Source organism: Delphinus delphis, chromosome 17 (assembly GCF_949987515.2).
Source record: "Delphinus delphis chromosome 17, mDelDel1.2, whole genome shotgun sequence".
Lineage (NCBI taxonomy): Eukaryota > Metazoa > Chordata > Mammalia > Artiodactyla > Delphinidae > Delphinus > Delphinus delphis.
This window is the reverse complement of record NC_082699.1, coordinates 22,973,856-22,987,423: the sequence shown is the minus strand read 5'-3', so window position 1 is coordinate 22,987,423 and position 13,568 is coordinate 22,973,856.

Below are 13,568 nucleotides of genomic sequence, written 5' to 3'. Positions count from 1 at the left end.
CTCTCTCTCTCTCTCTCTCTCTCTCTCTCTCTCTCCTCCTCACACACATAAAACTTCTTTCCCTACTGTTCTCCCTACTCCACCATGTTATTTACACCATCATAGCTGCCATGTTATAATTTTATTTTTAAGAAAATTATTTATTTATGTATTTATTTGGGGCTGCGTCGGGTCTTGGTTGCTGCGCCTGGGTTTTTCCTTAGTTGCGGAGAGCGGGGGCTACTCTTCGTTGCGGTGCGCGGGCTTCTCGTTGCGGTGGCTTCTCTTGCTGCAGAGCACGGGCTTTAGGCGCGCGGGCTTCAGTAGTTGTGGCTTGAGGGCTCAATAGTTGTGGCGCGTGGGCTTAGTTGCTCAGTGGCATGTGGGATCGTCCCCGGACCAGGGATCGAACACGTGTCTCCTGCATTGGCAGGCGAATTCTTACCCACTGCGCCACCAGGGAAATCCCCATGTTATTATTTTTATACATAAAAGTTTATGTATAAAAATCTAAGTCTAATTCCAATGTAGGCTTGCTGAGCACAGTTTTGAAAGTTAAGGAAACATTTACTGAGCACCTCCTATGTGCCAGGCCTTTGCATCCACCTCAGATAAGAATCTTTGGACAACTTTATCTTCTGTATCCCTTTAATCTAACAGAGTATGAATCTCATCATTTTCATGGCCATTTCCCCCAAGTTGTATGAATGTATCTATATGACTTATTTGTTGTCCATCTCCCCTCACAACCACGTAAGATCCATGAAAGCAAGAATCACATCTGTTTTACTCAGTATTGTATAGTTAACAGCTAGTCAAATACTTGGCACTTAATAGTCCATCAATAGTGTTTGTGGAGTGAATGGGTAAAACTGGAAGAAATTATTTCAATTGCAATGTGATCATTGTTGACACAAGCAAACACAAGGAGCTACAGAAGCAGAGGAAAGAGTCAGCCAATGGGGGGAAGTGGGAAGGGATGAATATGTGTTCAAGATAGGTTCCTAAAGGAACCAGTGGATATGTGAGCTGTAGAAGAAGGCAGGTAAGCAAGTAGATAGGACAGCACGAGCAAAAGCATGAGCCTGAAAATGAGCATGGCGTGTATGAACTGTGCTCATCAGTTCAGTCATGTCGGAGGTCACATGCTTAAGACCAACCAGCGGGCAACGGGCAACTATTGTAAGAATGTGAGATAGCTACCTTTGTTTTTTAGGCAGATCACCATTTGAATGGCCTCACAGCTGAGGATTGGGTTCTATTCATTTATATATGCAGGGCTTGGTGTGCACGAATCACTCTCTAAATGTTGAATGCAAATGTGAGTCAGTAAGAACAGGAGTAAGAGAAGGGCAATCATGAGGATGGTCGATGCAAGTAGAAAATAAGTGAAGAGAATGGGCACAGGTCTGTGTGTAGAAGAAAGAGCAAAAGATGGCGAATGCATGTGATAGTTTTCTCAGATTGTGTAAACTCCATGCTGGATCCTCAGTGAATGTTTGCTGAATGACTCAGTGAACTGGAGGGCTTGTTACCAGAGAAATAGTGAGCTGAATGTGTTGCAACACAATTCTACAGATTGTGCAGTTTCAATCCCCGTTTACCATGTGCCAGGCATTGGGCCAATTGAATTAATCAAGTTCTACCTTTGTTCTTAGTTTGGTGCTGTACTGCTCATTCCGTGGTGCCTTGGTTGTATATGCCATTTAAAGAGCAAAACCATTGATTTGCTTAGATGTAACTTACTTTTCATAAGGTTTCAACTGTGAAGTGAGTGAGGAAAGCCCCCTGAAATCTGGGTTTCACTTCTGGAAATTGATCCCTACTTAAAAGTTTAGAAGCTTTGTTCTGAGTGTGTTGCCATGAAAATGATGTTTGTTTTGGCTTATTCATAGAGTAGGATCTTACCTTAAACTTATACATAGAAACAAATCCACTTTGGAGTAGTTTTTCTTACATGTTTTGCTCTTTGTGGAACCTAGCTGAAATTCATGGGTCTCTTAATAAATATATTACTTGAGAGTGAATTCCACTGCATGGCAAGCCCTGTCTAGAATTTATTGCAGTTTCTGGAGAATCTGAAAATTTAAGAATCAAGCACAACAATTTACAAGTGTTCTGGATTTTGTGAAAGTTTAAGGAATCATCTGTTTTTACTGAGGCTTCCTGTATTCTTAAATTTACTGAATTCTTTAGTGATACGATACTGTGGAAGGAGTCTGATAAGAGTCTTGAAAAGAAGCTCGATTTGAACTGCAGAGAGTTTCTTTTCATAAATAGCACTTTTTTTGGATAACATTTTCTGAAAATTTCCAAATTATTATTTTTGAAAAGACCATGACTGGTAAAAAGTCAATCAGAAACTATTTTAATTATGTCAAACTGAAAGAGATTTAAGGGAATTTGGTGTTTTCCAGAACTTTGTAAGTGCTGCGAGAGTGAAAGTCAGAGGCACTATAGCTGTGTGGTCCAGAAAATCAGGAAGTGGTTGTTGCAATGTAGGAGTCTGGAGACAGCAGGAAAGGCCAGTGTCCATGGTCACAGTTGTCCTGAAGTAAGGCATTGTCAGAGAAATGTGACTGCTACAAAAGATCATCTTTGCTTTTCCCCCCAATTCCAGGGGGGAAAGAATGACTTTTATTTCCCTTCCACCTTCCAAATCTAATGCAAGCACATATCATTGGCAGAATCTATAGAGTACCAGGAACTCTGCTGGCAAAGAAGACAGGAAGTGTAGTTCACAGGCTTGTAGTCCTTGAGGAGAGTATAGAGGGATGAGAACGATACCGAATGATGTTAGACAATATCAAACATATTCATCAACAATTATTAGAAGACCTATAAATCTTACTGGCTCCTTATATTGACAGAGTATATCCTTGAGTAATTTTCTCAGAAATTGGGCAGTACCTTTTATGAGCTCTTATATATATGAAAATATCTTTATTTTGCCTTTGCATTTGATTGATCATTTGATGGATGTAGAGCCCTACCTTATTTCCTCAAGACTTTAAAGATATTTCTCCTTTATCTTTTAGCATTCAGAGTTGCCAATAGGGACTCAGAATCGATCTGATTTTCACTCCTCTGTAGGTAAATTATTTTTAACTCTGTTGGCAATTTAAAGGATTGGATGTTTCCAAATTTCAGCATTTGTGTGGGTGCAGTCTTTTTGCATTTGCTCTGTTTAGCACTTAGTTGGTTATTTCTATCTGCTGATTCATGTTGCTCTGTAGTGCTAGGAAATTTTCTTCTGTTATGTCTTTATTTCCTACACCAACTGCTCCCCCTCTCACCCAAGTAATCTAGAAGAGCTCTGAGATGAATGTTGGAACCCTCAATCTATCTTTCTTCTGTTCTTTCTTTTGGTGTCAAATCCAAAATAATCATTGCCAAGATTGATGTCAAGGAGCTTACCTTTGATATTTTTTTCTAGTAGTTTTATGTTCAAGTCTTTAATCTATTTTGAGTTGATTTTTGTGTATGGTGTAAGTTAGGGGTCCAGTTTCATTCTGTTGCATGTAGTTGTCCAGTTTTCCCAATACCTTTTATTGACGAGACTATGCTTTCCTCATTTATATTATTGACTCCTTTTCCATAAATTAATTGAGTATATAATACATGGATTTGTTTCTGGACTCTTTATTTGGTTCCTTTGATTTGTTTTTATGCCAATAGCATACTGTTTTGGTTACTATAGCTTTGCAATATAATTTGAAATCAGGAAGCATGATGCCTTCAGCTTTGTTCTTTTATTTCAAGATTACTTTGGCTGGTCAGGGTCTTTTGTGGTTCCATACAAATTTTAAAACTATTTGCTCTATTTCTGGAAAAATATCATTGGAATATTGATAGGAATTGCATTGAATCTGTAAATTGCTTTAGAGAGTAAAATGAGTTTGAGTGTGTTCTCTCTTCTTCAATTTTTTTGGGGGAAGAGATTGAATAGAATTTTCATTAATTCTTCTTTAGATGTTTGGTAGAATTCATCAGTGAAGCCATCTGGTTCTGGGCTTTTCTTTGTAGGGAGGTTTTGATTATTGAGTCAATCCTTACTTGTTATTGATCTGCTCAGATTTTCTTTTTCTTCACAATTCAGACTTCGTAGGTTGTATGTTTCTCAAAATTTATCCATTTTTTCTAGGTTGTCCAATTTGGTAGTATATAAATTGTTCATAGTAGTTTCTTATGATCCTTTGTATTTACTGGCTATCAGTTGTAATGTTTTCTCTTTCATTTATAATTTTATTTCGTTGAAACCTCCCTCTTTTTTTCTTGGTAAGTTTAGATAAAGGTTTGTCAGTTCTGTAAACTTCTCTCTTAGAAATACTCCTGTCATCCGATAAGTTTTGATATGTTGTGTTTCCACTTTCATTTACTCTAATTTTCTTTTTTTTTTTTTTTTTTTGCCTCTATGTCCTTAGGGCTTACACTCATTGTTTTAGTTTGAATACAAAGATAGTGTTGTCTAACTCTCACTAAAGTCTGGAAAGTGGAAAGGAGTCAGCTGGCCTACATACTCAAGATATATGCTCTCAGTTAAACATTCTCATACCTGGTTGCCGCCCCACACCTGCTACCTCTTGACTCTGGACTTAGAACTGCCCCCAACTGCATCTACCTCTGAAATACATGCCTTCCTCGAGCTGGATTTCTCTACAGATCTGAGTCCAACTGGTCTCCATTTTTCAAAGTTTGCTCAAAACTTCTGGCCTATTTACAGCACTTCTATTTTCTATTATTGCAATGGAATTACTCTATCTTAAATATATTTTATGCTATTTCACGGATTTGGGGCAAAAAATGAGAAATGAATGTATCTAACTCTCCGTCTTGATCTAACTGGTGACTTCTCAATTACGTTTTCCTAAAGAAATAGTTCCTTAAACTATTTATGGTGTTGCTCAAATAAGAGGAAATCACCCTTTGCTTTCAGAATTTTAATTAAAAAATTGATTTTCAAAATATGTATTCAAAATTATTATCCTGCATTTACAACACAACTAAAAAGTTTTTGTACTATCTGTTCTGATACATTTTGTGCAGACCTACTCAATGACAGAGAAATCAATTTGTTAATCCTTTGAGATTACTTTTGATTCTGAATTTTTGTTTTGCTTTTTTACTCTCCATACTTTTAAAATGTTGTCATCAGCCATGTTTGTGGGCTGAGCCGTGAAAGGAGGAAATGAATCAAATCATTAAAAAAATGGAGATGTTCCCTTTGTTTCATTCATTTGTTTTCGATTATTATTATTTTTTTTACACTCCACAAATGTTTTCAGGCACTCTGTTAAATGTTGCGAGGAGATAATCATGGTATTTTCCAGAAACTAAAGAAAGTAAGGTTGTTACATAGGTTATAGGGCTATGATGATAAGAGATGAGAGCAGTGAGACCACAAGTTTGTAAATTACACTAAGGAATTTAGAATAACTTCAGGGCAATGAGAAGCCACAAAAATATTTTAAGTGGAGAAGTGACCCAATCAGATATCAATTTTATGGACTCCCACCTTGGCTGTAGTATGTAGAACAGACTAGAAGTGGGTAAGATTTTTTCTTTGCAAAAGAGTGTCCTATTCTTACACGTTTTTCTTGCTCTTCTCTTCCATTTGCTGTTAGATTCATTTTACAAAAATGAAAACCTAGCCAAGAGAATACAAACCAGTTTAATAAGAAGGTTGCATGTGATTCTGTAATCGATCTTCTATAATGGACATTCTATAATTGCTAAAGTTTAATAGATTTTCCCATCCTTTTTGTGATAATATATAACTAGGCTTAGTTTATAGCTCTGGACTAGAAATGATGTGTCTTTCTTCTGTAACTGTCAATTTCATATTGAATGTATGAAACATTAAAAGTTTCCCAAAGAGGTATTACTCAAAATGTTCATCTCTAGGGGAAACTTTGACGTACTCTGTTGCTTCTCATTATTTCTTTTCAGTATGTAATTTGGTAATTAACTGTCCATCTCCCAATAGTAATGAAAAAGACATATAGGCAAAATATTGTGGTTACATAAGTGCTTGTTAATGAGTAAACAAATAAATTACATATAGAAGGTTGCTGACAACTTCTTAAATTTATAAGTGATTCTTATTGTTGTGTTAAATGTTGTGTTCCTTCAGCAGAATAAATATATTTTACTAATATGTTTGGGCTTTGTGGCTACAATAACTGTGAGTGGAAACATATTTATTTAATGCCCTACTCTGTTACAAAAATCATCTGAGATATTTATATGTGTAAATATAAGCCCTCATTGCAGGCAGAGAAGTGTTTGAAAGCTAAAAATCTGTAATAAAACTTGTATGAAAATCAAAGTGGCCTGGGTGTAATTATAAAATGTCTTTCAAATAGCTGTTCGTGATGAGTTTAATATAAAGTTCAGGACAGAAAAGTTTGCATTTCAGTTCCTTCTAGATAAAAAATAACCAAAGTAACTAATACTTTATAAATAGTAAGTACTCCTTCCTAGGGGTTAGGTTCTTTTTTTAGTGCTTAAAGTTGCTAATTCATTGAATTTTCACTATAACTTTATGATGTCAGTACTATTATCATCCTCCATTATATCTGAAGAAACAGAGGCAGAGGCGTTAAGTTATTTGTTTACTGACACCTGACTGATAAGTAACCAAGGTGGGATTTGAACCCACACACTTTGGCCCCATGTTATTGGCCAGCACACCATGTTTCTACATTGTTAGAAGGCTGTCTCAGTAATCCCAGCAAATGATGAAGAAAGATTAGATGAAGGTGATAAAGTATCTATCTACCTACCCTCAATCATCTATCTATCTATCTATCTATTGATTCTGAGAATAGAGTCAACAAAATTTTCTGATGTTTGCCTATGGAGTATGAGAGAAAGAAGGGGATCAAAGGTGACTACACAGGGGGCTTCCCTGGTGGCGAAGTAGTTGAGAGTCTGCCTGCCGATGCAGGGGACGCGGGTTCGTGCCCCGGTCCGGGAAGATCCCACATTGCCGCGGAGCGGCTGGGCCCATGAGCCATGGCCGCTGAGCCTGCGCGTCCGGAGCCTGTGCTCCGCAACGGGAGAGGCCACAACAGTGCGAGGCCCGCGTACAGCAAAAACAAACAAACAAACAAACAAAAGAATGTGGGAGCTTCATCTATGTGGATACTATCATTAACACAGAAATAGAGTTGAAGAGAGTAACAGAGATCCAAGAACTAAAAATCATAAAGAAATGTGGGACCGTGACCTGGGGGTTTGTAGTGAACCCCAACAATGAAGAAAAGAGGTTGAATAGTCTGGTGACATGAGATGCAAGAGTGGGTATTTTAGGGGGGAGTTAGAATGATCTGAATGTGGAAAACAAGAACACACTCCTTGAGAAGCCTACAGGGGAAGCAGAATCCCCAGGGGAGAGAGGGAAAGACATTGTTTCCATTGGGCATTTCCATTGGGAATTTCCATTGGGAAAGACATTGTTTACCTGGGGAATTTAAGGCTTAAAGGAGACAATGCACGTACAGTATTCAGCACATAAATGCCAGGAATTTTTTTGTCACCAGACCCTGAGAACTGTGCCCTTGCTGTACTTTCCCATTTTGGAAGAGTGTTCAGTTTAGTTAGACTCCATTTCCTCAGGAACAAATGGGAACTTCAGGCTTCAGAGCCCTGGACCAGCTGCTGCTTTAAGTGGCATGACTTGCGGGCAGAATCAGCAGCCCATGTGGTGTGACCTGCTGGAACCAGTGTTGGTTTCATGGTATGTTGCTGAAAGTGTTACCATTAAATTCCTAATTAAAGAGTTGCCTCCAAGTGATTTTATTCTGTTTTTCTCTATGGTTAGATGTTAAGAAGTTTTCCCTTTTTTGCGGAGGTTTATTTTTCTGATCATCTAAAATGGTGTTGTATACCTAAGCTTAATTTCAAGCTCAAATAATTTGAAATCAAGAAGACACTATTAGACTATAGCGGAAGGAAAGAAGACAGGAACTCATATTAAGCGTTGAATATGCCAAGCACTGCGGTAAGTATTCTTCTCATTCGAATTCATCAATTCATTTTGTTCATTAACTCACCAAAAGTATGTCTGTGTGTGTACGCGTGTGTGTGTGTATTGAACCCTTGCTAAATACTAGGGATTCAACAATAAATTAGAAGAGGACTCTCTGCTTTGGAGGAGCTTATGGTTAAATGAGAGAAACAGCTAAGCAAACAGAAATTATAATATAGTGGGATATATGTTAATAATAATTATGGAATATTTACCTGTACCAGGTGCTCTGTAAAGATCCTTTACATGAGCTCATTTAATCTTGTCAGCAGGCTTCTCAGACACTACATTAATCATCTCATAACAATGCTGTGTTACAAACCATTTCAAACGTCGGTGGCTCATGACCATAAATATTTACTTTTCTTGCATATACATATATTTTTTCTGTTTCAGAGTGTTGGTCAGCTGGGCTTGGCTCCAGGCTTTTGACTGGGTTCGGGTCTGCTCACGTGCGTCCACATTCTCCTTGTTTACAACAGCTCCTCCAGGACATGTTTCCATGACAGATCATAGGAGTATAAGCTGGCAAGCCCCTGCTTGGTTAAAGCCTTGACTCATAGCAAATCCAGTATTATTCCATGGGCCAAGGTCTGATGCGTAGTCAAGCCCAACATCAGTGGGTGGGGAAATGTACTCTGTCTTCTCCAGTGAGAGGTCCTGCAGTCAAGTGAAGAGCTGAGACAATGATTCAGTCAAATGTAGGCGTTGACTATGAGATCATCCCTAGCTTCCTGGTAAGGACATTTAAAGAAGATAAACAACTTGCTCAGGGTCAGAGAGCTAGGGACCTTAATCTCCAAAGCCCATGCCCTTGACCACTGCACTATTTTGCACAGGGTGCTTTGGGAGCACATAGGCGATGCGGCTCACCAGCCTATTGGGGCGTCAGTAGGGAAGGAAGGGACTGGAGCTGATCCTGAGTAGTATTTGACCAGACTGGGAGTTTAGTAGCAAAGGGGCCATTGGTAGTGGTGAAAGCAGTTTCACTGGAGAGGTGAGAGCAGAAGGCAGATGGTGGTAGGTTGAAATGTGCTTGGGAGGTGAAGGAAGAGAAACAGGTTCTAGAAGCTTGACTAAGATGGGTAGAAAAAAATATGACAATAGGATTGGAATAGGATAGAAGATAGCATTTTTTTTTTTTTCTTCAGAGACCTGAGTGCTTAATGCTAACCTGAGAGTTAGTAGAGAGGCCCCGTTGGATTGAAGTTTGGCTTCCAACACATCTTTGCCCCTCCATACGAGATGACCCCCCTGGTGGGAGGTGAGGGACAGAGAAGAGATGAATGTGACTCAAAAAAGAGGGAGGGGGGCCTTCCCTGGTGGTACAGTGGTTAGGACTCCACGCTTACATTGCAGGGGGCACGGGTTTGATCCCTGGTTGGGGAACTAAAATCCCACATGCCGTGAAGTGTGGCCAAAAAAAAAAGAGGGAGAGAGAGAGAGAGGATCATTTCAATGACTGTATGTGCCATTGTATATAACATGTAGTCTAGCTCAGTGTCTGTCATGTAGCCTACAGAACTGAATTGATACATTTATTTAACTAGTATTTAGGAAACATCACAAGCAGGTTTTAAAAGACTTTCTGGAAATCCCCATTAATTGAAATGGAATCCTTCACAATATTCCATGCTGTGTCAGGTTAGTCAAACGTATTACTTCCTTTCATACACAAAAGGGTCTACTGAAGCCTCAGTCATGGGAATATGTGTGTTAGGAAAATAACTTTTAGAGGTAGTTGGCACAAGTATGTATGTGAAAATTTTGTATGCTAGAATTTGTATAAGGTTTTAAACGTTTTGCTCTCTTATCTTTTAAAACAATGCAGGTGACTATAGTTCAAAATAAACCAATGAAAAAATTCAATTTGCCTTTTCATATTTGAGATAAATAGTTCAGCTGGTTAGGTCAGGCCCCCTTCCCAATATCATAGTGTTAAATGGTTTCTTTGCCATTTAGGACTCAAATGAACTGAAAATACGTAAGCCACTTGAAAGCTGTTGAAACATTCAATTTCAGACTGGGGATGATGTGGTTGGCTAAAAGTCACGGTGCGTGATGGTAAAAAGAATTTCAATTCATTAATAGTTATTAGTGAATAACAACCTCAGAGCTCACGGGCATAAAACAAGAAGAGTTTACCCCATTCCTGATACATGTCTCTCACAGATGGGGGCTGAGCTCTGTTTTCTTCTTCCAGGTCGTGGGAGCAGGGGGAAATTGGGCCTGATGAATTGTGAACTTCCTCTCAAGTTTTCCACCTGGAAGGGGCACAGGTTACTCCCGCACAACGTGCCCTGAGCAAAGGGAATTGCACAACCACGCCTAACTAGAAGTGTCAGGGAAGCAATCAATCCCAGAAAAAAGAGGCCAGAAATATTTAGTGAAGAGCACAAATGACAAACAAATGGAAGGTATCCTAGTTGTCATGAGCACTGTTCTCTAATTCTGTTGGCGGTCTGTACTACAGGTCGCCATATCCTCTGTTTGTCCTTCCAGATTCTCTTTCTGCCTTTCTTCATCCTACTCAGCCCCAGAGGCTGACTTCTATGCACTGCCTCCCCTGGACTCCCTTGCCGTCTGGTTTCTTGTTGGATTTGGCCGGTGCGAGTCCTTGGCTACAGAGGGAAGAGTAAGAGAAGAAGGCTGCTCTATTCTGTGGATCCCTCCTTGCTGGGCTCCATTTGTTAGAGGCTGAATTCCTCTCTTTAAGGTCATGGCCCCTGATCAGACAGCCTTCTTCCACAGCTACAACTTTCTCTTGGATCTACGGCCACAGGTGGAAATGGCTTCTCTCTGGTGGTACACACTAGGTCCTTCACCATCCTTTGTTGGTTTCTTTTAATCTGTCCACATCCTCATAAAAGAATCTTCATTAAATATACTTCATTTACCCCTTCATAGTATGCCATCTATTTCTTGCCAGGTTGAGGACTAGTATGTGAGGGTATGGTAGTAAAAACGTAATGAGTCTTGGATCTGCAAGTTTGGTGGGCAGCAAGATGGCAAGGAGCTGCTAAGGTTCCATGGAGGGCGTATTCTCCAATGTGCCAAGGGGAATAAAGGGACAGGAAGATCTGCTTAGGTAACAGAGCCAAGAGCCATGGAGTGGGGAGCCCCTCTCTGGGAGTAGAATAGAGACAGAAGCAAGGAACGTTCCCTATCCCAAAGGAGGACCCTCATAATGACTGGCCAATGGGTCACCAGAATTTCTATCTTCAGTGAATGCCATGTATTCCCTATTGTTCCCCTTTAGAACAAGCTTGTTTATTGTGATTTATCTGTCCTCATCTCACCACCGTAAATTGAATATGTTAGGGAAGATAACTTGCATTTTAAATTGATTTGTCTCTTGTCAGGAGGACTCACATCCACATCTGTCGGAAAGAGTACTGTGTACCACCGAGATCCTGGACATTGAGCTTGATGTCATGGACAAGTGGCACTTGGGGATTTTATATCTTAGGAACAGTGTGAGTGTACTTTACGCGTGGGAAGGAGAGTCAACCTGCTATTTGGTGACCAGTAGGGTGGTAGTCATCAGTGCTGCTTACTTCTGGCTTTCCTCCTTCTGGGCTTATGATGGGCTGGAATCTTTCCTGATCGTTTAGAATCAAATGTGGTTGTATCACTTACTTTGACCAATGAAATATAACTTGTGCTATTTCTGGGAGGAAGCTTTAAGAGAGCCAGCACGTGATTGGCCATGTTTACACTTTTCCTCTTCTACGGTGGCCAGCGATGTTCCAGGTAGAGGCAGTCCTTGTAGGCCTTTGGCCCCAGAGTGAGCAGTGAAACAGAGCAGCGTCCACTGTGACTCATGTTGGACATGTACAGCAGGAGAAGGAAATAAACTTTTCTGGTTTCATTTCACAGAGATTTGGGGGGTTTTATTACAGAGCAAGCTAGGCTCTTGTGACTGACATTGTAGTGAAGGTAATTCTAGACAGAGAGTACAGCATACGCATGGAGGCCAGACATTTCATGTCATTGGTATGTCAGGATGCATGGTTTGGTGTCTAAGGAAAATGACATTCTTGAGAAAAGAGAGGTGTGTTGGGGACAATTTAATGTCATGTAAAGACGTGCAGATTTTATTCTGCTGGTAAAGGGGAGGTAGTAGTAGAATGTGGGAGGGACCCGATCAGTGTGTAGAGGAGACTGTAGACTGGCACGGAAGAGACTTCTCAGTTGGCTCCTGTGAGAGTCTGATAGCATCCAAATTAGGGCAGTGGTTATGAAAGCAGAAAAGCAAGGAATGAGGGGCAACTTGGAAGTCAAATCAGTGCTGTTTGATGGTCACTCGGAGGTGGGCAGTGGGGACAGAGGGGAATCTAAGATGACCTGGATAATTTGGGGGAGCTTGAGGATGTCAGTTTTGCTTTAGGCTCTGTGTTTGCCTTAGCAGTTTTCAGCAAATTGCCTGATTAGAAGTCAAGGACCGTTGTCCTGTCCAGCCTGGGAATGCAAGAGGTGATTGCTTGCTGAAGTCAAGGGTGCCGTGTCTCCCTTCTCATTCTCTCCCTCAGTGGGAGGGCTGATGGGAGAGTTAGAGTACGGCTATCAGTGCAAGTGTTGTAAAGTCTGGTGCTTGATTCAGGGAGGGGAATAACATTTATCAGTCCTCCACTGTTTCACACATTTTTGAGAGTAGAAGAGATGAGAGGAGGGTGAATCTTCAAATCCATGGGATTATGTGAGTTTTCTTTAAAGAACATTTCAAAGTCATATACGCAATTTAAACGTAATCCTGAGGAAATCCAGGGCTTAATCACAGGTTCTGGCCCAGTGGAAGCCCTTCAAGTAATGTTTACTGAATTAAGCAACATAAAAATCAGTGTGAAAGTATAGTTTATTTTATGCTAATCAGAAGCTCTGATTGACTTCTGAAAGGAAGATCATGGAATTCATGTTTTTAAGGATGTGTATCAATGGTTGCAGTGTTAGATGCCCACAAATAAAGGATATTCAAGATAGGGACCAGGTGGCCTCCACCTTAAACTTGGCTTGTTAGCACTCCTATGGACAATAGCTCCGTTTGTTTATTCGTAAGTCTGTGTGGTTTCAATTATTTATGATTTTCTGCTAAAACTGGATGTGGTTCCTTTGGTCCTGCAGTATCCATCTGGGTCATTGACACGCCCCCGCTGTGTCCGTGTGTGCAGTGTGTTTATTGGCAGTGCAAAATTCGGCAGTATGGCAGGGAAATCACATTTTAACAGGCTGGGGAAGGTGTCCTGTGGCCGCGTGGGAGAACGTGAGGCGGTGCCAGGAAGCTTCCAAGCTCTTTGAGAAGGGCTCTCTCCTGCAGAATCATCAGTCTAAACCTGTGGTACCTCCTTCAATTTTGAATGCTTTTTAAGGGGAACAGATTGAAGCCCTCTCCTGCTGTGTTGGACTGTCAGAGGGAGAGAGAAAAGTGATGCTTCCTGCTGCTCCAGAAGGGAAGTGAATCAGCAGGGCCCTGGTTTCCTTCAAACTCTAATTACTGTCTTTGCTTCTGAGATTGCCTAAGGCAACTGCCACCCTTTTAAAATCTGAACTCCAGGGTCTG